The 27,265-nt window shown below is 41.1% G+C and overlaps 1 protein-coding gene across 10 annotated transcripts in view; it reads right to left on the reverse strand.

Moving 5' to 3' along the window:
* Positions 1-27,265, reverse strand: part of ARHGEF28 (Rho guanine nucleotide exchange factor 28) — a 350,788-nt gene that overhangs the window by 255,414 nt on the left and 68,109 nt on the right. The window contains exon 1 of one of the 10 annotated variants that reach the window (XM_044932459.2): positions 10,076-10,296. The exons of the other annotated variants lie outside the window; for them this stretch is intronic. The gene's annotated coding sequence lies outside the window, so the exon portion shown is untranslated. Of the gene's footprint in view, positions 1-10,075; positions 10,297-27,265 lie in introns of those variants that run through there. 10 annotated transcript variants of the gene reach the window in all.

The following is a 27,265-nucleotide window of genomic DNA, read 5'->3' on the forward strand; positions in this document are numbered from 1 at the left end:
AAATCAGTGGGCAGATTTTTGAGGATGCTGAATAGCCTCAGGGCAGGTTTTATGGGAACATAGCCTGTGACTGTCCAGGGTCCCAGTCTGTCTGCTGCTCCAATCTTGAGATTTTCAATAATCCTGAACTCGGGGTCCCTACATTTTCATTTTGTTCCAGGCCCTACAAATTATGTGCCCAGAAGAAAATGAAATTATGTTTGAGTTGGCCAAAAAGTTCATCTGCTTTTTTCCATAAGATGGCTCCAGTAGTGTGTAGTTGTCTTTAACTTCATTTGAAACAATTTTGTTAGACTGTATTGTGAGAGCTGTCATATCAGCATGCATTTTTTTTAAATGATGAATTTTTGTGTAGACATTTTAACATTGACGATGGAAGCAAAAAGCAACATTTGGGTATGTTATGCTTTATTATTTCCAGAAAGGTAAAATCACAACTAAAACGCAAAAAAAAAAAAAAAAAAAAAAAAGAGAGAGAAAGATTTGTGCAGTGTATGGAGAAGGTGCTGTGACTGATTGAATGTGTCAAAAATGACTTGTGAAGTTTCTTGCTGGAGGTTTCTTGCTGGATGATGCTCCTCAGTCAGGTAGATCAGTTAAAGTTGACAGAAACCAAATTGAGATATTAACTGAGAACAATCGATGTCATACCATGCAGGAGATAGCTGGCATACTCAAATTATCCAAATCAAGCCTTGAAAATCATTTGTAACCAGTCTGGTTATGTTAATCACTTTTTTGTTTGGGTTCCACATAAGTTAAGCCAAAAAAACCTTTTGGACCCTATTTCTGCCTGAGATTCTCCACTGAAACATAATGAAAGCATTTCATTTTAAAAATAAATTGTGATGAGTCATTAAAAGTAGATTCTGTACAATAATGTGGCATGGAAGAGATTGTGGAGCAAGAGAAATGAACCACCACCAAGCACACCAAAGGCCAGTTTTCATCCAAAGAAGGTGATATTACATATATGGTGGGATTGGAAGGGAGTCCTCTATTATGATCTCCTTCTAGAAAACCAAACAATTAATTCCAACAAGTAATGCTCCCAATTAGACCAACTATAAGCTCAAGGAAAAGTGTCTGGAATTAGTCAACATAAAATCCATTATCTTCCAACAGGATAAGCACAAGACCTAATGTTTCTTTGATGATCAGGCAAAAACTGTTACAGCTTGGCTGGGAAGTTCTGATTCACGTGCCATATCCACCAGACATTGCCCCTTCAAATTTCCATTTACTTTGGTCTTTAGGAAATTCTCTTAAGGAAAAAATTTCCAAGCCCTGGAAGATTGTAAAAGGCACTTGAACAGTTCTTTGCTCAAAAAGATAAAAAGTTTTGGGAAGATGGAATTATGAAGTTGCCTGAAAATGGCAGAGAGTAGTAGAGCAAAATGGTGAATATGTTGTTCAATAAAGTTCTTGATGAAAATGAAAAATGTGTTTTTTATTTTTACTTAAAAACAAAAGGAACTTTTTGGCCAACCCAATAGTTGCTCCTGTAATCACCTGAAATTCTCTCCCATAAAATAGTAGTGACTTTAACATATGTCCATAAATTCTGAGCTTTATTCCTCCTCCTTTGAGTTAAGGATTAAAGTCACACATTATTTATATATATCCTCAGATAATCATATTTGCTGATATTAAAGCAGGAGCAAGAAGGGAAGGGAAAGGGAAAGGAGAAAGAATGAAGAGAACTCCTATCCAGGAAGTTGTTTACCCCCCTGGTACACCTTGACTTCCCATAAGTAACCACAACTTGTCTCATCCAAGGCCTTTATCCAAATGTCTCCTCCTCCTAAGCAGAGTAAGTCACACACCGGGATTGTTCTCTCCAGCCTTCTTAGTTCACCTAGAATTTCTTTACAAGGCAGGATCTGTAGGTGTCAGCACCATTTACCTTTATATGTTTCATTCATTCAGTCAATGTCTACTGAGCACCTTCTCTGTACCCGGCCTGGTACCCAGGACTCAGCAATGAAAGGCCAGGTCTTTCTTCTCACAACTCAGAGTCCCGTGAGAAAACAGACAAATTATAATACATGAATTTTGATGCGAAGTGAAGTGAAAGTCACTCAGTCATGTCTGACTCTTTGCGACCCCATGGACTCCAGGCCAGAATACTGGACTGGGTAGCCTATCTCTTCTCCAGTGGATCTTCCTGACCCAGGAATCAAACTGGGGTCTCCTGCATTGCAGATGGATTCTTTACCAACTGAGCTATCATGGAAGCCCCCAAAATGGAGAACATGTAATTCTCTAGGCCAGAACACTGGAGTGGGTAGCCTTTCCCTTCTCCAGGGGATCTTCCCAACTCAAGGATCGAACCAGGTCTCCCATATTGCAGGCGGATTCTTTACCAGTTGAGTCACAGGGAAGACTGTATGAAGTTGAACAGAATCTATTTTAAGATGTTGTATGTTTCCCAGAGGCTTCCCTCAGGACTCAGTGGTCAAGAATCTGCCTGCCGATGCAGGAGACTCGGGTTCGATCCCTGGGTCCAGAAGATCCCCTGGAGGAGGAAATGGCAACCCACTCCAGTATTCTTGCCTGGGAAATCCCATGGACAGGGAAGCCTGGAGGGCTACAGTTCATGGGGCCACAAAGAGCCAGACACAACTGAGCGACTGAACAATGACAATTCATTTTCCCACAGTTCATTTACCTTGTGACACACAGAAATCAAAATCACCTTCAGTGCTCTTCTGTTGGCTGGTCGGCTGATTTTTAACGATCTTCACTTGAATGGCTACCTCAGAGGATAAAACAACACACTGGATTTCATCTGCATCCTGTCTGAGCTATTTCTGCCCCTTTCACCAAAGAGCCCTTCTGCAGCAGCCTGGCCGGATGGTGTGCAAACACACAGACCCTTGGCTTCCTCAGTCCCACTCTGGGCTCTGACAGCTGCTGGACCTACCTAAGCATCCTGGGATAAACATTTTATTCTACCTGAGTGGAATTCACCACCACAAAAAGCCGTGGTCCTGAGAACACAGCCACACATCTCAGCTCTCCCAAAGGCTGCAGACAGGCACTCACCAGCATGTACTCACACGCCTAGCAGAAAGCCACTCTACTCACTGCCACCACTCCTGTCATTGGAGGTCAGCATCTGAGACGACAACACGGTCTCTAAACTCCTCTTTCCAACTTCAGAAATGCTCTTGGAAATCACCATCCCCAGAAACACTGGCCAGAAACAGTAGTTCCCCTGGTGCACAGCAGGGACTTTAAGACGAGGACGAGGTCTCCTCCAGTGGGCTTCTCTGCTCCCTGCTTCCTCTCTCATCCCCTAAAATCAATACCTAGAGCCAAATGTCCAACTCTTCTTCCAGAGGCATGCACACTCAAGATGTGGAGAGAAGGGGCTAACCTAGCTGGGGCAATGGGCACCTGGTGGCTTTTATTTATAGAAAAATTGGGAAGGATTAGGCTGATCACAGTGTTTATGATGAGTCCAGGCCATAAATATTGACCGAGGGCTTACTCTGCAAGTGCGCAAGCTGCTTAACATTCACTCAAAGATCACACAGTTAACCCAAATCTGGAAGGAGAGAGGTGTTGAGTAGGAAGTGTGAAGCTACCACAGTCAACAGAGAAGGTGCAAGCATTGGCTGAGTAACACAGGTTGTTTTAACACCTAGAACAGAGCGGGGAGGGATATAACTCAAAGTAGGAAGGGTTATCTTTAAAGTTATTTTTAATAAGGACACAGTTGCTTCTGTCCACACATGTCAATGGTTTTCAATATATAAAACATCTTCTGCTTGTGCAAAATGTTTTATGAAGACAAAGTAATTCATAGATTTAAATGTCACCTAAGAAAAGAGGTGACAGGCCACAGTACAGAAACATCACAGTTCTAAACTGTTTTAAGTATCTCAGTTCCCAAAACACCAAAACATTAAATCTTTCAACATACTCAAAGGTGCTCCACCTACCCAACCCAAATTATGTATATGAACCTCCTATCTTCTCCCCCTGCATCTACCAAATATTAACCAACAGCAGAGCAGGAACCCCAGGATGCCATGATGCACGAGATGACCTCCCAGTGAACCAGCTGTCCTAACACCCTGCTGGAGCCTCCTGGCTCATCTGGGAGTTCTGCCAGACAGTGACACTGTGGTGGTCACTGAACCTGCTGGCCAATCACAAATACAAACCCGAGCGATTTAACAGCTTTAGGATGAACTGATGGGCCTTCCTGGGGACACAAAGGAGTCTTCACTTTGGGGTATCAAACTCTAATGGCATACTTATTGAGCAAGTCAGAAAAGAACAAAGAAATACGCTGAGGAAAAAGGAAATCAAAATGCCTCCTGCCTAAATCAGGCTGAAAAAAAAATCTGGCAAATAAAGGTGATCACGTGGCCAAGATAAAGGCTACACCCTACTTACAGGAAAACAGAGAGCTGAAGCAAAAATGAAAAAGTAAAAATCATTTTGTTTAGAATTAAGGAAAGATCATGAGTCAAAGCCAACTCTGGAAGAAGTTAAGGTCAACATGTAGAATGTCCTTCAACAGAATCCTCCCTCCTCTCAGAACTCAGAGCCATCTTTACCCGGCATAAATCGTTGCTTGAAAAGGACCTGGAATTTGTTTTCCTAACTACCAGAAGCTCTTAAAGGGGCTACAGCTCTAGTAACCGCGTGCGGTTGCCGGCTGTCAGCAAGTGAAGTCAGTTATACTATGATCATGTTTCAAGTTTCCTCCTCTCGTTTCTAAGTTACTTTTGTATGCAATTTTTCATTTTACAAGCCTTTTAAAAAAATACTAATAATTCTCAGTTGGTTCCCAGCCTGGCTTACTAACTCCAGGCTGACTGGATTTGCATTTGGAAAGGCCATCTTGTTTTTTCATAAGGCAACCTCCACAGAGAAAGAGAGGCTTCCCTCGTGGCTCAGTGGTCAAGAATCTGCCTGCCAATGCAGGAGAGGCAGATTCAATCCCTGGGTCAGGAAGATCCCCTGAGGAGGAAATGGCACCCCACTCTAGTATCCTTGCCTGGGAATTCCCATGGACAAAGGAGCCTGGCGGGCTACAGTTCATGGGGTGTCAAGAGTCGGACACAACTGAGCAGCTAAACAACAATAAAAGAGAAAGAGATTGAACCAGTTCCCTTCTAATGGGTAAATGGGATTTTTTGTTTCTTGTTTTCTTATTTTGTTTTTAGATACTTTGAAAAGATTCACTATCTATCCTGGGTCAATGGATGGATATCTCCCCAGTCAGGGCCTTTAACACGTGGCCAACACAGCAACACTCATCACTCTAGTGGGGAGAAGCACGGATCTCCCAGAAATCTACCTCAGTCCAGGCAGGAAATGCCCTAAATGCCTTCTCCCATTCCTTCCTGTCTGAGTCCATTCAGGCTACTATAATAAAATACCATAAACTGGGTTACTTATAAACAGCAGACATTTATTCCTCTTAGTTCTGGAGGCTGAGGAGTCCAAGATCAAGTCACCAGCAGGATCAGCACCTGGTGAGGGCATGCTTCTCCAGGGATGTCCATCCTCTCACTGTAACCCCCATGGCAGAAGAGGAGAGAGAGCTCAGTGGGGTCTTTTTTATATAAAGACACTGGTCTCATCTATGAGGGCTCCACTCTCATGACCTAAAGCACATCCCAAAGGCCCCACCCGCTATGCCGCCTCACTGGGCATTAGGATTTCGGCACATGAATTTTAAGGGACACAACATTCAGGCCCCAACACCTTCCCATTCTTCTGCACCACCACCCCTCAACACACACATACACCCATGTTAAGTCACTTATTTTTTAAAATTCTCTTTTAAACAAAGATGACCATGGAAAGTGAATATGCAGTTTACATATACAGGCAATATTCACAATACACACACATACACTTTTGGCAAAGAATAGGTAAAAAAATTAAGATTTCCCAGTTATTACCCTAAACTGTGAAACGAAAAGAGACAAGGTCCATAACCCAACTTTCACCAATCCTTGGAAGGTAGCAGGTGAGCCCAACAGACACTTGTTCAAGCAATGACCACCATGAGTCACCTGCCCTCCCTGACCTCCCTGGGGCTTCTGGGCTGACCCAGGCCAGAGGCCTGAGAGCCTTCCTAAGTGCCGTCCCTCAGGAGTCCTATTTACACAGGAAGCCCCCGAAAGGGGCCAGAGTCTCTATTTCTTCCTATCTTCTAGGAATCAGAGAACAAATCAAGTGAGGTTCAGAAAACCCCAAACCCAAAAAGACTCTGGGTTTGGATTTGCAAGGCACTATAGAAAGTTATTCTCTTTAAACATCATTCAGGCAATCTGACCTAAAGTCACCAATTTAACCATAAAGCATGTAGTTTCATAAATTGATTGAGCTTTCCCTGCAATGTTGTCCATGACAAATGACTTTAAAATAATCTCCACTCTCTAAACTCCCACTGTCCCTTCTGGCTTTTTAGTCAGATTTATATAACTTTTTAGATTAAAATATTGCTATCCGAACTCTCAACTTTCCCTACTCAAAAGGATTTATCTAGAGTATTCTTCGCTATACGAACTTACCACATTAACTCTTGTTATCTGAATTCAAGATCCAAATATATTCATATAGTGAGAAATATCTACAATTTCAGAGGGATGTGTAAATTAAGTTTAATCTCCTCCTAAAGCGGACTGAAAACTTGTCACAATTTGAAAGGTCTAAGGGATCCTAATCAGTAATCTCTACTATAGGCATAGCTGAATAAACATTTCAAATCTCTTTATCAAAATCTGTACCAGACCACTCTACATACATGAGGATGGTTACTATCAAAAATTAAAAAGTTTTGGCAAAGACATGGAGAAATTAGAAATCCCAGTGCCATATACTGCTGATAGGAATGCACATGGCACAGTCATTGTGTAAAATAGTTTTGTGGGTCCTCAAAAAATTAAACACAGAATTATCATGTGATCCAGGCTTCCCAGGTGGAACTAGTGGTAAAGAACTAGCCTGCCAATGCAGTAGAAGGTAAGAGACTCGGGTTCAATCGCTGGGTCAGGAAGATCCCCTAGAGGAGGAAATGGCAACCCATTCCAGTATTCTTGCCTGGAGAACCCCATGGACAGAGGAATCTAGCGGGCTACAGTCCATGGGGTGGAAAAGAGTCAGACACAACTGAGCAACCAAAACACACACACACACCACGTGATCCAGCAATTCTACTTCTCTACTTCTAGACATCTGCACAAAAGAACTGAAACCAGAGACTTAGAAATTTGTCCACAACTTGTCCATTCACAACAGCAAAAGGTAGAGACCACTCAATGTCCAACAAATGAATGGATAAACGAAGTCTAGTGTACATATACAGTGGAATATTACTTAGCCTTAAAAAAGAATACAATTCTGAGACGTGCAACACAGGCAGACCTTGAAAACATTATAGTAAATGAAAGAAGACAGAAGCAAAGGACAAACATGTTCGGCTTCCACTTGTGAGGCGCCTACAGCGGCCAGACTCAGATTCAGAAAGCAGAACGGTGATCGCCGGGGCGGGGGAAGGAGGAATGGGGAGTCATTGTTTCATGGGTGCAGAGTTTCCATTTGAGAAAATGAAAAAGTTCTGGAGGTGGATCGTGGTAATGGTTATACAACAATATAAATGTACTTAATGTCACTGAACTGTATACTTGTATATAGTTATAGTGTTAAAATGAGCTATACATATTTTACCAGAATAAAGGGGAAAAAATCTGTAGTAGAGACTATAAAAAGCTATCACTACACACCTTTGAGAACAGCTAAAATAAACATATTGACAATGCTAAATGCAGACAAGAAGTTAGATCTCTCATATATTATAGGCATGAATGTAATAAGCTAAAGCCACTCCAGAAAAGAACTTAGCACTTCCTTTAAAAACAAAACATACAATAACCAAACAACCTACAACTTCATTCCTGTACATCTATCCCAGAGAAATGAAAATTATACCTACACAATTGTTCACAGCAGCTTTACTTATAGTAAGTAATATGAAGCAACCAAAATGTCCTAATACAATAGGTGAACAGTTGAACTATGATACGCCCATACCATGGAATTCTGCTCATCAATGAAAAAGAATAAATTACTGATACAACAATTTGGATGGACCTTAAAGACATTATACTGAGTGAGCAAACCTCAAAAGATTACATGCTGTATGACTTCATTTGCATAACATTTTCAAGATGACAAAATTCTAGAGATAGAAAATGGATTAGTGATTGCCAGGGGTTAGCAAGGGTGGAGAAGGAGGGTGATGAGTATATTAATGTACCATAAGTTTATCTACATGTCTGTGGAAGTTGAAGGTACTTTTATTTTCCACTATCAAAAAATGCTTCAAAAGTTCTGAAAGTTTATCAAGAGCAGAGCTACATACAATTTAATGGCTCAATATCCCTCCCAGTGATCTCAAGTTCCACTGAAGCACAATGGCAGCCACCCACAGAAATTCCACCAACAGACTGCCACATTCTAACTTATGCCCACCGCATCTTGGCCAATTTCCTTTCCTGTTTTGCCTGAGAGAGGGAGCTCACTATTGAATTCAGTCAGTGGTTTTGACAAATATCATCTATTTTCATGTTTAAGCTTTACCACTCATGTACAAAGGTCTTTTTAAAATTCAAGAACACACAAAGATGTATAGGGTGCTTCCAGTTCAAACAAACCTAGTTTACAAAAATCTGAATTCAAACATACAACTGGTGGGATTATCAAGAGTATTCACTATTGGGTTTTATTCAAATAGGGTACTCTCTGGCTAAAACATTATTTTATTGGTGTGCAACTTTTCCAAAATACCTTTATTAAAAAAGGGTACAAGGAAGGTAATAAAGAACCAGATAGTCACAATTCAAAATAAAAGCAGACAACTGATTAGAAAAGTCAGTCTTGGACTTAGTCTTGGACTTCACGCACATAGCCATTCAACTCCTGTTTGCACCACTAATCCTTTACACTCCATTCTACACAAAGTGTTTTCAATTTCTTACCAAAATATGCACTGCAACATTTTATGATGATTTTAAATGGCAAGATGTGTGATTCCTATTTGACCTACAAATTTATGGGTGGCCAAGTACCTTTAAGAGGATTGATGCTTTAATGATCCAACTTTATTAAACCATGTGCTGAAAATCTCGGCTGAAAATGAATACTTCAGTAACCATTTCATTTTTCTTGTGGGTTTTTTTATTATCTGTTCTCAAGGAAATAAAAGAAGCTATATTTCCAATTTCTAGAAAGTCACTTTTAATAACTATGACCATATACTAAACAATAAATGATTATGTCAGATTCTTAAGCATATTCGGTTTTAGTGACCTAGATTTTCAAATTCCCCCCACGGTCACCACTGCACACAACCCAGATCAACCGCAGAGACCAGCCCTCATCTGCGTGCTGCTCCACAGCCTGGGCATTTCAAATTACAAGCTGGCACAGAAGTGCATACTTCGTGTGGAATTCCATAGAGGATAAAGTCTTTGACATGATCTAGACCAGCAACTGTTTCTAAACTGCTTCTTGAGTTTCCCCCTAAATTTCCCTCTCCAGTGGATCCTCTTGATCTTCACAAAGAAAGGAAGGCTTAAATGAGACAAGTTCCTGGGGAAACATGGAACCTTGACAGCCATGCACCCACAAACAGTCCCCACGTGGACGCTATTACTGCCACTGTTTCAGGAGTACAACTCTCACTGTTACTCAGAAACTGTCCCCCCACCCCCTCTCTGACTCAAGCTGCTGATTCTGCCCTCCACAGTTCTGCTATCTGTCAGAAAAGGCTGAATGATGGTCTCCTCTACGTTTAGGAGGGAAAGAGTTTGCAAAATTAAGTATGAGAACCCAGAGAATGCATGGATCATCATATACTGTAGTAGAGCAGAGTCTGAAGACCTGGGTCTCAATGCCTGCTTTGCCCCCATCTGAAAATCAATCTCATAGCATCTTCCTCCCCAGGTTGACCTCAACCCTCCCCTCCAGACGGCTCTGACCAGGGCATGCGCCCTCCCACTCATCACCCTCTATCTGGACCGCACTTTACCCTGACACTTACCCTTCTCAACCCAGGGCGCTTCTCTGAAAAGTGTCCCCCACGCCCCTCTGGGTTTAAGGAGCATCCTCAGCTTGTCTTCATTGAGCCACTCATCACAGGACCACTAAGTGCTTTCGGTGAGTGTGCGGTGGCCTCTCCACTAGCAAACTGAGGGCAGGGCAGCCCACTTTCCCCAGGTTTGTACACACGCATGCACACAAACACCCATGTGAAGCTTAAGCTTAGGGCTCCCGGTTCACAAGGCCTCTTCCAAGGCCCTAGAAGAGCCTAAACATCACGTTCACACAGTCAGTTTTGTCTGATCTACAGTAAGGTAATCTTGAAAGTGGATAGAGTCTGATCTGTACAAGCCCGGGGTGGTCACCATGACCAGAGGAAGACAACAACGGGGGCTACTGGGAAATCTGGCTGAGATCTCGTGTTCACCCAAAGTATGTTGGGTGAATTTTACAGGAAAAATAATTAATAAAATTATTCTGTATTTCATGCCAGAGTTGGGGGTGGGGGAGACACTTTAACTGCCATCAGTGAAGCGTGCCCTCTCTTTTCATTCGCGTTCCCCCAGACACACTCCCCTTCCTGCTAGGTAGTACTGGAGCATCTGGCTAAGAGGAATATTGGGACTATTTTTTATATTTATGGGACTTGTCAATTTTTTCCAATTTTGTAATTTCTCGTCATTCTTACTTTCAATCTAATTTTATACTTGTAGTCTTATATTCCTTTTCTGAAAGAGAAAAACTGAAGAAGTTTCAGGCCCCATAAAACCTGGATTTACCCCAGCCTGTACCTCATATAGTCCTTGGCCCAAAAAATTTGTCATGGGAATGACTGCATGTAGGGATGCGCTCAGGGCAAGGCACTTAACATCTCTGGGTCCACCTCCTCTGCTAAACAGTCACGTGTGGTGCTAGTGAAATGGATCACGTGCAAAAACGTCTGGTAGGGACCTACAAGGCGCTCAACAACTACAGCAGTTGTGCCATGACCTTTTCCCCCAAAGACATGGAACATAGTAACTGAGTATTGGGTGGTTATCAGGAAAGATGCCAAACGGAGGTGCAGTTCATGCGACATGGCTCATAGATCATCCTTCCCAAGTTCAGGGACTCATCAGGTATCCTCTGTTAGAAAAGGCAAGCTTTTCACTCCCTACTACTTTATCAGAACTTCCTCACTCTTAAATTCTAATTCTCAGCTGGGAATTTTCTACCTCACAAAGACTTCCTTAATTTAATGCATAATTATGATACAGTCCATAAAGTACCTTCCAAATTTAGTTAGGATTCAAACTCTAGGACAATTTCCTCCCAAACCTCCCAGTTTCTTGACCATCATGACGACAGCTCCCCCTCCTGCTTGGCCGTCTTTCCGACTCTTCGTGCACCTGGAGAAGAGAAAGCTAGCATGGCTGCCCCCAGCCCAAAACAGGGATGGTCACATACCTGCTGGGGAAAGGCACATAACCACCCAGAAATAAGCAAACAAAACTAAAGCATGCTCCAAGATGAACACAGAATGCTGTTCTATTTTTCTTTTAAACTTTTTATTTTGTATTGTGGTATAGCAGATTAACAATGTCATGATAGTTTCAGGTGAACAGCAAGAAGGGAATGTATCCATTCTCCCCCAGACTCCCCTCCCATCCAGGCTGCTACGTAACCCTGAGCAGAGCACCTTGTGCTGTACAGTAAGGCCTTGCTGGTTATCCATTTTAAATACAGCAGTGTGTACAAGTCCATCACAAACTCCCTAACTATTCCTTCCTCCCATCCTTCCCCCACCAAGCAACCATAAGTTCACAGAACATTGTTTATTGAAGGCAACTAAATTAAAATCAAGTATTCATCCAATAAATATTTTTTGAACATGGCATTGAACAGGTACTGGAAAAGTCAGTGGGCAGAAAGTTTCAAATCTCTGCTGTCTTGGTGTCTACAAGCTAAAAAGAAGATACATTAAACAAAACAATAAGCAAAATCTCCTCAAAAATGTAAAATGTCCAGAGTGTCTAGAGGACTTTGAGGGTATTATTTGAGTTGAAACCTGCAAAGTGATAATTCTACACAGTGGGAAGGGGCACGAGCATGCCACATGGGGAACAGCACATACAAACGTCCGGGGGTAGGAAGATGCATGAGACTCCTGAGAAACTAAGAGCAGAGTCTGGCTGGAGCTCACGGTACAAGGAATCTGTTCAATCTCACAGATGGACCAAGCGCCATCTTTAATTATCAGTCTATTTGTCAACTGGACCCACTCCCCAGTGACCACAGCCATTGTCTAGAATGTTCTTGTTAAGAGTCAGAGATCAATCTTATCTCCATCCTCAGTGATTCTCTAGAAAAGCAATCAGCAAACACTTCTGCCAACTCTCCAATACACTGGACACTGCACCTGGTATTTCGATGTAAACAAAGGGCAAAAGTCTGTGTTCAAGGGACAGTTTGTTATAATTGAGAACGTCCTGGAGTGAGAGTCAGAAGACCCTGGGTTCAAATGCAAGTTCCAGCAGAATTCAGCTGGGTTGCCACCCTTGACTCAGTTCAGTGAGAACCTCAGATACTGGCCCAGATGAAAGAACATCACCTTGCTTCCCTGAACCTAAATTCTCTTATCTGTAGATGGAGATAATCCCTATCCCACAGAGTTTTTGTAAAATTAAATGAGAAATCATTAAAGAACATACTGTACACCATTGAGCACATAACAAGTTTATTAGAAATGTTTGGTTTTTAAGCTATTTCATTGGCACCAAATGTTTACTTTGCCCCAAATGATTTGTCCTACTTAAGTGTGAATCTAGTATTATTTAGTGGCAATTTCAATTTCCTAGTTCATTCCTTTTAAGCGAAAAGCTGTAGTTCTCTTTGAATTTTAGCCTCACCTTTGGAAAGCCCAGCCCTTTAGGCCACAGGCTATGCCCAAGGCACTTTGGGGTAACAATACATCCTGATCATTGCCAACATACCTAGGAGATAAGAAACAGCTTCCAAAATGGTAACTTAACCCATAAAGTGAAACCAAGCCTTAGGAAATTGCCAAAAAGATACCCATTGTACAGCTTTCTAGCATTGTAACCTAAATACCACACTGTAACCCATTCCTACCTGAGGCTATTCCTGGTTATGGAACTGGACCAGTTTGAACAAAGTTCTGCAAATAAGAGAATAAAGAAAGCCCACCAAGGTAGAAAGGGGACTTGTCTCAGAGGACCTGTCTCAGAACAGACAGAGTACAAAGCAAGAGATGAACACAAGATGATAACCAACATCTGAAAGAGAGAAGAAAGTGTCCAAAGTCTGAGAAACAGGCAGCTCTGCAGAGGGTAAAGGCACCAATCCAAAGATGAATGAGAATCACAGCAGATAAGAGAAAAGAGACAGTCGTGACCATCAGCACGTCTTGATGGCTGATCAAATACAGAAGACAGTAACAGAGGAATAAGGAAAACTCAGATTTAAAGCCAGGATGCCTGGGAGAATGGTGGTAGAGTAACACAAATCAGGAGGTTATAAAGGGGATTGGTTTGGAAACTTGGAAAAGTTTTTAAAAATATAACAGTCTGGATTTGAAGCCAAGGCTGAAATTTTGAGTGGAAAGAGCCAACAGGGCAGCTGGAAACAGAAGATGTAGCAGGGGCAGAGTTCAGGAGGAGGGCCTGCGTGTGGGAGTCTTCGAGGAGAAACTGCGGTTGAAAAACCAAGGAGAAATGAGCTGCCAGAGAAAGCAGGAGGCTGGGGGAACCCCCACGTAAGCAGGGGAGAAGAAAGTGCAACAGACAAAGAGCACAGGCTGAAAGAGAATCAACAGAGTTTGAGAACACTGGGAACACACATCTCAAGTACAAACCAGAGTGGGCAATTACCCCACCAAGACTCCCACACTGACTTCTCACTCATCACCCTGGCCACAAGCTCTCCATTGAGCGGCCTTGCCCACCTCTCCAACCCATCTCCTCTCCCCCACCACACACCAGCCACACGGGCCTTTGCTGATCCCGTGGGTACATGGGGCTCAACCAAATTCAGGGCCTCAGAACTTCTACCAGAAGGCTCTTGAGGGACTCTGGTTCCTAACCTATCAAACCTCACTCACACACACACTCTTCTCTACCATACCATATCACGGTCTGGTCCTAACGCACATCACAAGTGGAAATTGTTCTGTCTTTGTTCACCTACTGACTGTCTGCCTCTCCACTCACAGTGGACTCTGACAGAGTAAGGTCCTAGGACCTTTTCTCTTTCCCTCTCAACTACATCCTTAGTGACTGCAAAAGCGCACTGCACTTCATGGGGACTTAAGAAAAACCCTAGATTGAGCAAGAGCCAAAGAGTGCCCTTCATGAATCTAGTTTGGAAAAGAAAGACAAACAAAAGAACAAGGTTAAAGCCAAACTGGATCAAGTTATAGAGAGGAAAAAGAGTCAGGAATTTGAGATAACAGTTTTCAAACCATATAGCACATACCCTCAGGGGTGCAGGACAGGAACTGTTAAGAATGTAGAATCACTATATAGCAAATAAAACATTTTTACTGCTTCACATCTCACTTCTTCTACTGCAGGTTCTCCCAAAGAAAAATCTGACCCACACCCATCATGCCTAAAATTCTCGCTTAAGGTGGCAATACATCTTTTAAAAATCAAATAGAACAAAAATGTCGATTACTGCAAGTTCTATATTAAAAGACACAAGCCTGCATGTAACCCAAAACTGTGAAGGCTGCCACTGAAACACAGGAAATGAGACAAGAACACTTGTAGAACACTTGGTATTTATGTACCCATAGCCCCCAGCCCACACCAGCAAAGACATTCCTCCAAAGATGCTGTGTGCTGGAGTGAATTCTTCCAGCAGCTTCCTGCACGTGTAAATTTTACCTTCAGTTCTTTTCTCAGAAGCCTGCATCTCAAGACAACAGTAGAAGGGGGCACCATCAAGCGCCAGTGTGCTGAGGGCAAAGAGCAGTGTTTCTTTAAGAACCTGGACAGGAAGGAAGCTAAGGGAGGATTTATGTAGCATCTCTAGGTTGAAGATTCTGCTAGAGTTTGAGAAGTGGTTTTTTTCCCCCTCTACACCTGCCAGAACCATCAGAGAACCTCCTGGAGCAGCTAAGACGCTCAGGACTTCACAGGAACTGACATCGTGTGACTGCTGGCAGGGCTGGGCAGTTACCATGGTTCTCCTGCTCTGCAATGAGAACAACATACTGCTTTGGAGTTGGTCTGCCCCTTCCTTAAGGAAAGCAGGAGAGAAGGCCAAAAGGTAAAAGCAGGATCAAGCAGAGAAAGACCAGGCAGAAAAAGGTCAAGCTAAGTTGGTTGAAAGCAAGAGCCATCAAAGGAGCACTGACTTCAGCCAGTTCAGCTCAAGCAACAGTGGAGGAAGCCACCCAACAGGTAGCAATTAGTTGAGATGCTCATGTCATCCTGTTTAAGTCAGAACAGGTAAACTTAGTATAATTTCCTAAAAACAAATTTGCACAAAGTAAACGTGTGATCAGTAAGTTCATCCCAGGCAAATGCCTCTCCTGATCCCATTCTCAAAGCCAGAATTAGCTGTATGGACATGTGCTAAGAGAAACCCTCACCAGGGCCCTGACACCTGAACTAGCGACATTACTATTAAGTGGGGCTTGAGAGCTTGATTGCACAAAGGACCATCAGTTCCCAGGCCCAGCTTTTTGTGAGCAAATGAGCTTCAGAGGGTCAGGGGTTAGCAGGATTAAAAAAAAAAAAATGTGAGGGAAAAAAAAGAGATACTTTAATTGAAAGTCCAAGAAGTTACATCATTCTTCAATGTCGTAAAGCTCAAAGGGAGACTGCAGGGTGGTGAAGGACAAAATGAGGACCTGGCCACTGGGGACATGAAGTTGTAGTAACAGTGCAGTGGAGAGGTCATTTTGATTAGCTAGTGAAGATGCAAAAATCTCAGACTTATTGTGGATCTGCCACTAACAAACTTTCTGAGCAAAAAAAAAAAAAAATGTTATGGCTTCCAATACATCATTTACAGATCCTGAGTGTCAAACCAGCTGAGTTAATATAGTAAAATAAGTGATTCTCCCTCTCAGAACCTGGATTTCCTCATCTGCAAAGTGCGAGTGGCCAAGGCAAAGATCTCAAAGGTGCCTACACATACCAAGATTCCAAGCTGATGGTCAAGAGGGACTGATCACAGGAGGCCCATCAGGGGAGCCACAGGCAGAGAAGGGGCAGCATCTGGAGGACAGGATTTCCTTCGACAGGAACCAGAAGCCAGAAGGAATCTGTGGGAGTCAGGAAGGAGGTGTCCACCAGGTGAGCACAGAACAAAGCAACCAAGTCACTTACAGCCCCCTTAGGAAATGGCCTCCCTGGGCCCTGTCCTAGGGTCCCACTCCAGAAGGCTGGGGCCTGGGAGAGTGAGCTCAGCTAAGGAATTCAAGGACACTTTACCAAGCCCCAGAGATAGAAGAGGTTGAATGGAGGAGGTTCAGCTCAGCTACTTACAGCACTGATTAGATCACCAAACATCAGATTACACCTTCAATTACACACAGTGGGCCCAACAGCAACCAATATACTTGGGACCTAATTCAGCAGGATACTGAGACTCAGAATAAAAGAATAACGACCATAAAACGCTAAGGGAAGAGGTAAGCCACTTAGATCCAACTGGCAACAAGCTCCTGAAGCTAAAACTGTTGTCCAAATGGTTGTATAATCTGCAGCAGCAGGAGGAAAAAAATGATTACTCTCCTCAGTCGATTGCTACCATTAACACATCTAAAGGGTGGAAGAGAGCAAGAGCCCACACACAAAGTTCCACAGACACACCCTCTGCAGATGTTATAAAAGTCTCCATGGATTAGATGTTCTTATTAGCCAGAATCTAAGAAACAGCAGAAATGAAGCACCATGCCCTCTCCCCAAAACAAAGATTAAAACAAGGGAACTTGTTTGAACTTCTACAAAATTTAACATGCTACCCCTCTTTGCACAGTGAAAATGAATTTATAACCCCCAACTTCATAATTACCACAATTGTTAGGGCTAAAGAACTAGATATGAAGTATATCTGAAAGTTGCTGAATAAAATGTGAACTCTTACACCTCATTTTTTTTTGCAAAGAAATAATTGAAGTATGTAATATTCTTCATTCAACAATTCCACTTCTGGGAATCTATCCCATAAAAATGAAAGTATGCATAAATAAGGACTATGGACAAGGATGTCTAGTAAATAGTGATCCACAGAGAAGGGGCCTAACCCACACAAATATTTATTAAACAGAGTGAATTAGAGCTACACCTGATGACTTGCAAAGATTTCCACAAAGTAATGCTGGGTTAGAACACATATAGAAATTTATATAAATGTGATCCAGATTCTTTTTTGGGCCATTTATCACTCAGCTTGTAGGATCTTAGCTCCCCAACCAGGAATTGACCCTGCATCTTCTGCATTGAAAGAACAGGGTCTTAAGCACTGGACCATCAGAGAATACCCTGATTCAGACTTGTTAAATGATTTTACTAAAACCTGTGTCTGTATTTACAGATGTGTAGGGTTGTATGAGCACAGAGAAATGTAGAAGTGCACACACTAAGTCAGTGATTCTCAAACATTAGCAGACATCAGAATCACCTGAAGGTGACAGCTAGGCCCCACACCCAGAGTGTCTAATTCAGTAGGTTTGCAGTAAGGTCTCAGAACTTGTATTTCCAACAAGTTTCCCAAGGAGGCTAATGCTGTTGAGAATGACTGCAATAGGTTTCAATAAGAGTTACCCGTGAGACAGAAGTGGAGGTATGGAAATGGGGAGAGAATAATGGGGATCTGTGCAAGAAAACATACACAGCTTTTTACATGATTTCTTTCATCCACTGTGCGTGTGTACGTGCATTCCCACAAATTTCTGAAACGACTGTCATCAAAATACTAATGAAAATTCATCCAAAGGTGGAATTTGAAGTGATCTCTATTTTCTTCTTGGTAATTTCTTATTCTTTTTTATAATAAGCAAGTGTGATTTAAATAATCCTTAAAATAAAGCCATTTTATTGAGAAAAAAAACCTTTGGAAATCAATTTCTGAAGGAAAAGCTCTTCTATTTTGTTTACAGCACTGAACTGATATTTTTGTAAAGATGAATGCTAATTACACTTTATATAAAAATAAAAATATAATTAATGTGGAAAAGGAAGTTCTTGGATGAAGTGCATAACAACATGTATTTTATGCTGCGGTTGTTCAGTTGCTAAGTTGTGTCAGACTTTCTGAGACACCATGGACTGCAGCCCACCAAGCTCCTCTGTCCATGAGATTTCCCAGGCAAGAATACTGGAGTGGTTTGCCATTTCCTTGTCCAGGGGATCCTCCTGACCCAGGAATGGAACCCACCACTCCTGCATTAGCAGATGGATTCTTTACCACTGAGTCACCAGGGAAGCCATATGTGTATTTTATAACCTTTCTTAATCAACAAAAATTTAGAGAAAACTCAATTTTTAAAGTAATCAAAAATAACCTACAATGGAATATAATCAATAAAAAAAAAAAAACTAAATCACTATGCTGCACACGTAAAACTAACACAACATTGCAAATCAACTATACAATATTTTTAAAAATTCAGCAAAAACATACAATCTTTCTTGTGAATGTACAAACGTTTTCTCTTTCAAAATTCAATCTGATACTCAGTAAGCAAAATCTCTTTTTAAGCTGTACTTGCATCAGTTCCTCTTTTTACATACAGACTAGAAAATAAACAAAAACCAACTAAAAATAAAAAATAACTTTATGACTTCAAATATAGAATGTAAGTTCCCAAGTGGTGTCCATTAAAGAGCATTAAGCTAGAAAATAAGTATCTTAGATCAGTTATAATCATTGTAATTTACACTTTTCCAGGCTTTCCCATTTCTCATTAGTTTCTTCACTACAGCTCTTCGCTAGCTTAAAACATCTCCTCCTAAAACCATGTTACCATTCTATCTGAAAATTAAGCCTGGACTTCAAACCAGATGGCATGCCCCTGCTTTTCTATGGGGAACAAACGCCTGGCCTTTCAGAACTGCTTCCTTTAGTTCCCCTCAAAATACAGATGCAGGAAGCTGCTAGAGGCTGAAAATTGGATTTGTAATGCTTATATCCCTAAGGTTTGCAAATCAATATTATAAACTCTTGGCTATCAGTCCTGCCAACTCCATCTTCTTCTGTAATCTTATTATGCTGCAGTGTTTCTCTGTTCCTGCAATAACAACTCAACGGACCTCCATGGTTCATTTAAAAATTAGGGTAAGTCTAAGGCTGAGTTCAGGAATATTTCTGCATTCCCAGTACTGAGACTGTCCCATTCCTAAAGATAAGCAAACACAAATGCTTGCCAAGGAGAAAAAAGTTTGACCCCCAAAAATAAAGGAAAACATTTAAAGCACATGATCAGATAAACACATAATCAGAGACTATACTTCCCTCCCTCTGAAACAGATTCCTGGAAGATAGAGAAAAAAAGATTAAGTTCTTGCTTTGTGCTCACAATAAAACTAGGTGGGTATAAGAAGAAATATACCATGCCAAGATATGAAAATACTGCATAGAAACTGAAAACAAAGTAATGGCCCAAAACTGTTCTGGCAAGCAGGAAATAAACTTAATAGTACAGAAAACTAAAGTAAAATAGAAAAGAAAACATGCTGGCAGAAATCAGACTAAAAAAAAAAATTTTTAAAGGATAGAAGAGTTAGAACAGTCCAACCTTAGAATATCAGCTGTTCTAGAAGGTGAAGACAATGCTCAAAGACCAAAGGATAAAACCTTAAAAAGAAGTTGAAAGTTTTCATGGATTCAAACAAAATGTATGGGTCAGGGGGCAGGGAAAGACTTACATCCATAGAGTTTGTTTTTTTTTTTTTTCTATAGGTATAAAGAATCTACCATCTTTAGGAAGGATTCTCTATGGTGACCCAAAAATAAAAATGGAAAAACATTTTAACTATAAAAGTTTTGTAAGAAATAAATCAAAACAGGTTATAATCAAAGGAACCAAAAAGAAATCACTTATAGGACCCACTTGAATGAAGTATCTTTTTGTGAAGGATGGACAGAAGTTGGGGAATAATTGCTATTTTTTTTTCCCCATGATTATTGCCCCATTATGTGATTTAATTCTTCTTGAGGTAAATCTCACAATTTATGTTTCTAAAGCCTGTCTTAAACGATTTTTTCAGTGTATTAGCATACAATTATGCTTAATATTTTTTATAATCAAGATCAAGAAACAACAGTTAGAACCAGACATAGAATGGACTGGTTCAAAATTGGGAAAGGAATATGTCAAAGCTATATATTGTAACGCTACTTATTTAACTCATATGCAGAGTACATCATGTGTAATGCCAGGCTGGATGAAGCAGAAACTGGAATCAAGATTGCCAGGAGAAATATCAATAACCTCAGATATGCAGATAATACCACTCTAATGGCAGAAAGCAAAGAGGAATTAAAGAGCCTCTTGAAGGTGAAAGAGGAGGGTGAAAAACCTGGCTTAAAACTCAACAGTCAAAAAACAAAGATCATGGTATCCGGTCCCATCACTTCATGGCAAATAGATGGGGAAACAATGGAAACAGTGACAGCTTTATTTTCTCAGGCTCCAAAATCACTGCAGATGGTGACTGCAGCCATGAAATTAAAAGACAATCGCTTCTTGAAGAAAAGCTATGACCAACCTAGACAGCATATTCAAAAGCAGAGACATTACTTTGCCAACAAAGGTCCGTCTAGTCAAGGCTATGGTTTTTCCAGTGGTCATGTATGGATGTGAGAGTTGGACCATGAAGAAGGCTGAGCGCCGAAGAATTGATGCTTTTGAACTGTGGTGTTGGAGAAGACTCTTGAGAGTCCCTTGGACTGCAAGGAGATCCAACCAGCCTATCCTAAAGGAAATCAGTCCTGAATATTTATTGGAAGGACTGATGCTGAAGCTCAAATACTTTGGTCACCTGATGCAAAGAGACGACTCATTGGAAAAGACCCTGATGCTGGGAATGACTGAAGGCAGGAAGAGAAGGGGATGACAGAGGATGAGATGGTTGGATGGCATCACTGACTCAATAGACATGATTTTGAGCCAACTCCGGGAGATGGTGAAGGACCTGGAAGCATAGTGTGCTGCAGTCCATGGGGTCTCAAAGAGTCGGACACAACTGAGGGACTGAACGACAACAGCAAATCATCTCAATAGGTTAAGGACTCCTCATAATTTCTAGTTTTGTTTGGGTTCTCTCTTAACCACACTTAGAGTTATCTTGTTTTTCCAAAAGAACTAGTCACGACAACTAGACAGAATCACTGGGAATACACTGGAAAGAATCAAAATTCTGAGATTCAGTGTATCAGTCACATGAGAAAACACATCATGTAAATAAATGCCAAAAGAGCCTTCAATAAAATCCAACACAAATTTATAGATAAAACTCTGGGGAAAAAATACACCAAAATTTCAACATCATTATACATAACAGGACTAAAAATGGTGTTGATTTTTGCATGTATTTTAAAATAAATATATATAACATAATAAATATGAATAAAATACTATGGGCTTATAACCAGATTGCCGTAAACTAGGAGAAAACAGAAGTGAATATTTACAAAACATCTGAAGACAGAAGGTCACAGAGGAAGCCTGCCCCAAGATACAAAAACAAATAATAGCCTAGCTTGTGTCTGCTTTGCCTATGTGTTACTCATCTGATGAAATTTGATTTAAAACTTGTTATCATTATAATACTTCCCCACTGATGGCTTACTGCATGGGGTCAAATGGGAAGATTGGTTTAGGTCAATCCACAAAGATACTGACATAAAACATCAAGTAAAAAAGCACATTTCAGTTATGCTAAATATAGTGTATTTCATCTGAGATACCAGTTATAATATGCATTTTATATTCCACTAGGAGAAAAAACGGCCAAGTTTTTGTGAGTTTTTATATTTATTAAAAGAGCTCGTCGAAATTTATAGACTTTACCACATTATCATGTTGCTCTTTCCATGTCTTTCTATATACACAGTAACTTTGACTTTTTAATGCCAAATCACAGTGAAATCATTTTGAAAGCAATTAATTCATATAGAACCAGAAGGGCACATATGTAATTTAAAATGACGACAGTGTGAACCATTGCGACCAAGGTCACACACGCGCAGGTATTGACAGCTCCATCATGACCCCCGCCAGGATAAACACTGAAAGGAGCTTCTCTCAATTTCAGAGATGTAAAATGAGAAAATTACACGTTTAAACTGATAAATAACAATAACGTTTCACACCATCAGTCCCCAGCCATTTTGGCACTGGGAATGGTTTCATGAAGGACAAGCTTTCCCTGGACTGGGGGGTGCAGAATGGTTTCGGAAGGATTCGAGTGCCTCCACTCCGCCTCAGGTCATCAGACTTTAGACTCTCATCAGGAGCACACAACCTACATCTCTCATATGTGCAGCTTACAGTAGGGTTCGCACCCCCATAAGAACCTAATATCACCAATGATCTGGCACGAGGTGGGGCTCAGGTGACAATGCAAGCGATGGGGAGCAGCTGTAAATACAGACGAAGCTTTGCTTGCTCACCCGCCACTCACCTCCCGCTGTGTGGCCCAGTTTCCAACAGGCCACAAACCAGTACCAGTCTGTGGCCCAAGGGCTGGGGATCCCCGTTTTAAACCATCTATAGAGGATGAGATTACGAGTGACTTATTTTCTTAACACTTTCTGTATTTTTTTGGTTTTTTCTAATTAGTTTATATTATTTGATAATTTAAAAAAACTTTTTTGCTCTCCTTTGGTCTGTTTAAGTGTCTTCTCTCCTTAAGCAATGCATATCGACTCGTCCTAAATCTGGTCTTAATCTGGTAGTCTAGGTTTGAAATAGTTATACCAAAATGTTGATCAACTACAAGGTTTTGAAAGCTGGAGGCATAATCCTCCCAGACTTCAGACAATAATACAAAGCTCCAGTAAACAAAGCAGTCGGTACTGGCACACACCAAAAAAGACATATGGATCAATGGGACAGAACAGAGAAATAAACTTACACACGCACAGTCAACCAGCAACAAAGGGGGCAAGAATATACAATAAAGAAGAGACAGTCTCCTCAGCTAGTGGTGCCAGGAACGCAGCTATCCAGGATAGCTGCATATAAATCAATGAAGGTAGAACAATCCCTCACACTGTACACAAAAATAAACTCAAAATGGCTTAAAGACTTAAATACAAGATGTGACACTGTAAAACTCCTAGGAGAGAACATAGACAAAACACTCTCTGACATAAATCACAGCAATGTTCTCATAGCTCAGTCTCCCAAGGCAATAGAAATAAAAGCAAAAATAAACAAATGGGATCTAATCAAACTTAAAATGTTTTTCACAGCAAAACAAACCATAAACAAAACAAAAAGACAACCTACTGAGTAGGAGAAAATATTTTCAAATAATGTAACTGACAAGGGCTTAATTTTCAAAATATATAAACAGCTCACACAACTCAATAACAAAAAACAAAAGCCCAATGAAAAATGGGCAGAAGACCAAAATAGACATTTCTTTGAAGACAACATATGAAAAGATGCTTTACATTATTAATTATTAGAGAAATAGAAATCAAAACTACGGTGAGGTACCACCATACACTGGTCAGAATGGCCATCATCAAAAAGTCTACAAACAGCAAATGCTGGGGAGGCCGGGGGTCAGGGTGGGTGGTGGGTGTAGAGAAAAGGGAACCTTCCTACACTGCTGGTGGGAATGTAAACTGATGCAGCCTCTAGAAAACACACTATGGAGGTTCCTTAAAAAATAAAAATAGAGTTGCCATATTATCCAGCAATCCCACTCCTGGGCATTTATCTGGAGGAAACTCTAATTCAAGTAGATACAATGCACCTCTATATTCATAGCAGCACTATTTACAATAGCTAAGACATGGGAGTACTCTAAATGTCCACCGACAGATAAATGGATAAAGAAGATGTGGTGTATGTATGTATATGTGTGTGTGTGTGTTTATATATATATATGGAATGGAATATTATTCAGCCATAAAAAAGAATGAAATAATGCCATTTGCAGCAACATGAATGGACCTAGAAATTATTGCACTACATAAAGTCAGAAAGAAAACAAAAAATGCCATATGATAGCACTTATATATAGAATCTAAAATATGACACAAATGAACTTATTTATGAAACAGAAACAGGCTCACAGACATAGAAAACAAACTTACATCTACCAAAGGGAAAAGGGTGTGGAACAGGGATAAATTAGGAGTTTGGGATTAGCAGATTCTTGCTGTTGCTTAGTCACTTGGTCACTAAGCCGAGTCCAACTCTGTCACGACCCCATGGACTGCAGCCCACCAGGTTCCTTTGCCATGGGATTTCCCAGGCAAGCATACTGGAGTGGGTTGCCATTTCCTTCTCCAGGGGATCTTCTCCACCCAGGGACCAAACCCATGACTCCTGCATTAGCAGGTAAATTCTTAACCACTGAGCCACCTGGGATACAAACTGCTATACATAAAATAGATGAAAAACAAGGTCCCGCTGTACAGCACAGGGAACTATATTCAGTATCCTACAATAAACCATAACAGAGAAGAATATAAAAAAGAAAAAACTATATATATAGTTGTGTGTGTGTGTGTGTGTGTGTGTGTGTGTGTATAACTGAATCACTGCTGTATGGCACAAACTAATCCAACACTGTAAGTCAAACATACTTCAATTTTTTAAAAAGCTACAAAGTTTTATATCATGATTAGATTTTAGATCTGTTTGGTTTGAGGTAGGGGAGCAGAGTGGAAAGAATAAAGCTAAAGAGGATTAAGTTACCAAAAAAATTAAAAACTTGGGACTAAATTGGTCTAATGTAGCCTTGAACCAATCTCTTTTTTTAATCTTAATTATGGCTAGGCCAAGTCTAACTATCTATAGTTCATTTTATGACCTCCAAATCACAACCTAGAGAGAACACTCTAGACACTGGGTAACCCAGAAGGCAGCTTTTTCATTATTCAGTTATCTTATCATTTTGTTTTTCTCCAGAGAATAGAGTGGAATGTGTAAGGGGGAGGGGAGGACGCAGCAAGGGAGGAGGAGGAGGGGAGAGAGGGAGGGCCACCTGGGTAGTGATGTGTGTGTAAGGGGAAATGAATGACTATATTTTAATTGATTTAAGACTCTATTTAAATTTGTTTCAGTTCCTTGACATTTTGTCTATTGGGGATATATCTAAATTGAGATCATACCCTTATTTTAGATTTAATATTCTTGGTGTATTTCATGAGTGGATGATGCAAAAGCTACCTGAAACCCCAGTTCCAATGTATACACCCATGCCCACCCGTACACCCACAAACACAGGTTCCAAGAAAAGAGGTTATGCCTAAAATAAGGAAGATAGAGAAAATCATCTGTCATTTTCTATGTGGGGAGACAACTGTTCACTTCTGTTACACCTAGTAACTGCCTTCAGGAACAGAATCCTCTGTCAGCCCAGAAGGCACATCTGATCAGGAACCTCACCAGGCTGCTCTGCCCAAACAACCCCCAGTTTAGTTCAGTCGTTCAGTCGTGTCCGACTCTTTGTGGCCCCATGAATCTCAGCACGCCAGGCCTCCCTGTCCATCACCAACTCCCGGAGTTCACTGAGACTCACGTCCTTCGAGTCAGTGATGCCATCCAGCCATCTCATCCTCTGTGGTCCCCTTCTCCTCCTGCCCCCAATCCCTCCCAGCATCAGAGTCTTTACCAATGAGTCAGCTCTTCGAATGAGGTGGCCAAAGTACTGGAGTTTCAGCTTTAGCATCATTCCCTCCAAAGAAATCCCAGGGCTGATCTCCTTCAGAATGGACTGGTTGGATCTCCTTGCGGTCCAAGGGACTCTCAAGAGTCCTCTCCAACACCACAGTTCAAAAGCACCAATTCTTCAGCGCTCAAGCCTTCATCACAGTCCAACTCTCACATCCATACATGACCACAGGAAAAACCATAGCCTTGACTAGACTGACCTTTGTTGGCAAAGTAATGTCTCTGCTTTTCAATATGCTATCTAGGTTGGTCATAACTTTCCTTCCAAGGAGTAAGTGTCTTTTAATTTCATGGCTGCAGTCACCAATGCAGTGATTTTGGAGCCCAAAAAAATAAAGTCTGACACTGTTTCCACTGTTTGACCATCTATTTCCCATGAAGTGATGGGACCGGATGCCATGATCTTTGTTTTCTGAATGTTGAGCTTTAAGCCAACTTTTTCACTCTCCACTTTCACTTTCATCAAGAGGCTTTTGAGTTCCTCTTCACTTTCTGCCATAAGGGTGGTGTCATCTGCATATCTGAGGTTATGGATATTTCTCCTGGCAATTTTGATTCCAGCTTGTGTTTCTTCCAGTCCAGCGTTTCTCATGAGGTACTCTGCATATAAGTTAAATAAGCAGGGTGACAATATACAACCTTGATGTACTCCTTTTCCTATTTGGAACCAGTCTGTTGTTCCATGTCCAATTCTAACTGTTGCTTCCTGACCTGCATATAGATTTCTCAAGAGGCAGATCAGGTGGTCTGATACTCCCATCTCTTTCAGAATCTTCCATAGTTTATTGTGATCCACACAGTCAAAGGCTTTGGCATAGTCAATAAAGCAGAAATAGATGTTTTTCTGGAACTCTCTTGCTTTTTCCATGATCCAGCAGATGTTGGCAATTTGATCTCTGGTTCCTCTGTCTTTTCTAAAACCAGCTTGAACATCAGAAGTTCATGGTTCACATATTGCTGAAGCCTGGCTTGGAGAATTTTGAGCATTACTTTACTAGCGTGTGAGATGAGTGCAATTGTGCAGTAGTTTGAGCATTCTTTGGCATTGCCTTTCTTTGGGATTGGAATGAAAACGGACCTTTTCCAGTCCTGTGGCCACTGCTGAGCTTTCCAAATTTGCTGGCATATTGAGTGCAGCACTTTCACAGCATCATCTTTCAGGATTTGAAAGAGCTCAACTGGAATTCCATCACCTCCACTAGCTTTTTTCGTAGTGATGCTTTCTAAGGCCCACTTGACTTCACATTCCAGGATGTCTGGCTCTAGGTCAGTGATTACACCATCGTGAATATCTGGGTCATGAAGATCCTTTTTGTA

This window comes from Bubalus bubalis, chromosome 19 (genome assembly GCF_019923935.1).
Source record: "Bubalus bubalis isolate 160015118507 breed Murrah chromosome 19, NDDB_SH_1, whole genome shotgun sequence".
Classification (NCBI taxonomy): domain Eukaryota; kingdom Metazoa; phylum Chordata; class Mammalia; order Artiodactyla; family Bovidae; genus Bubalus; species Bubalus bubalis.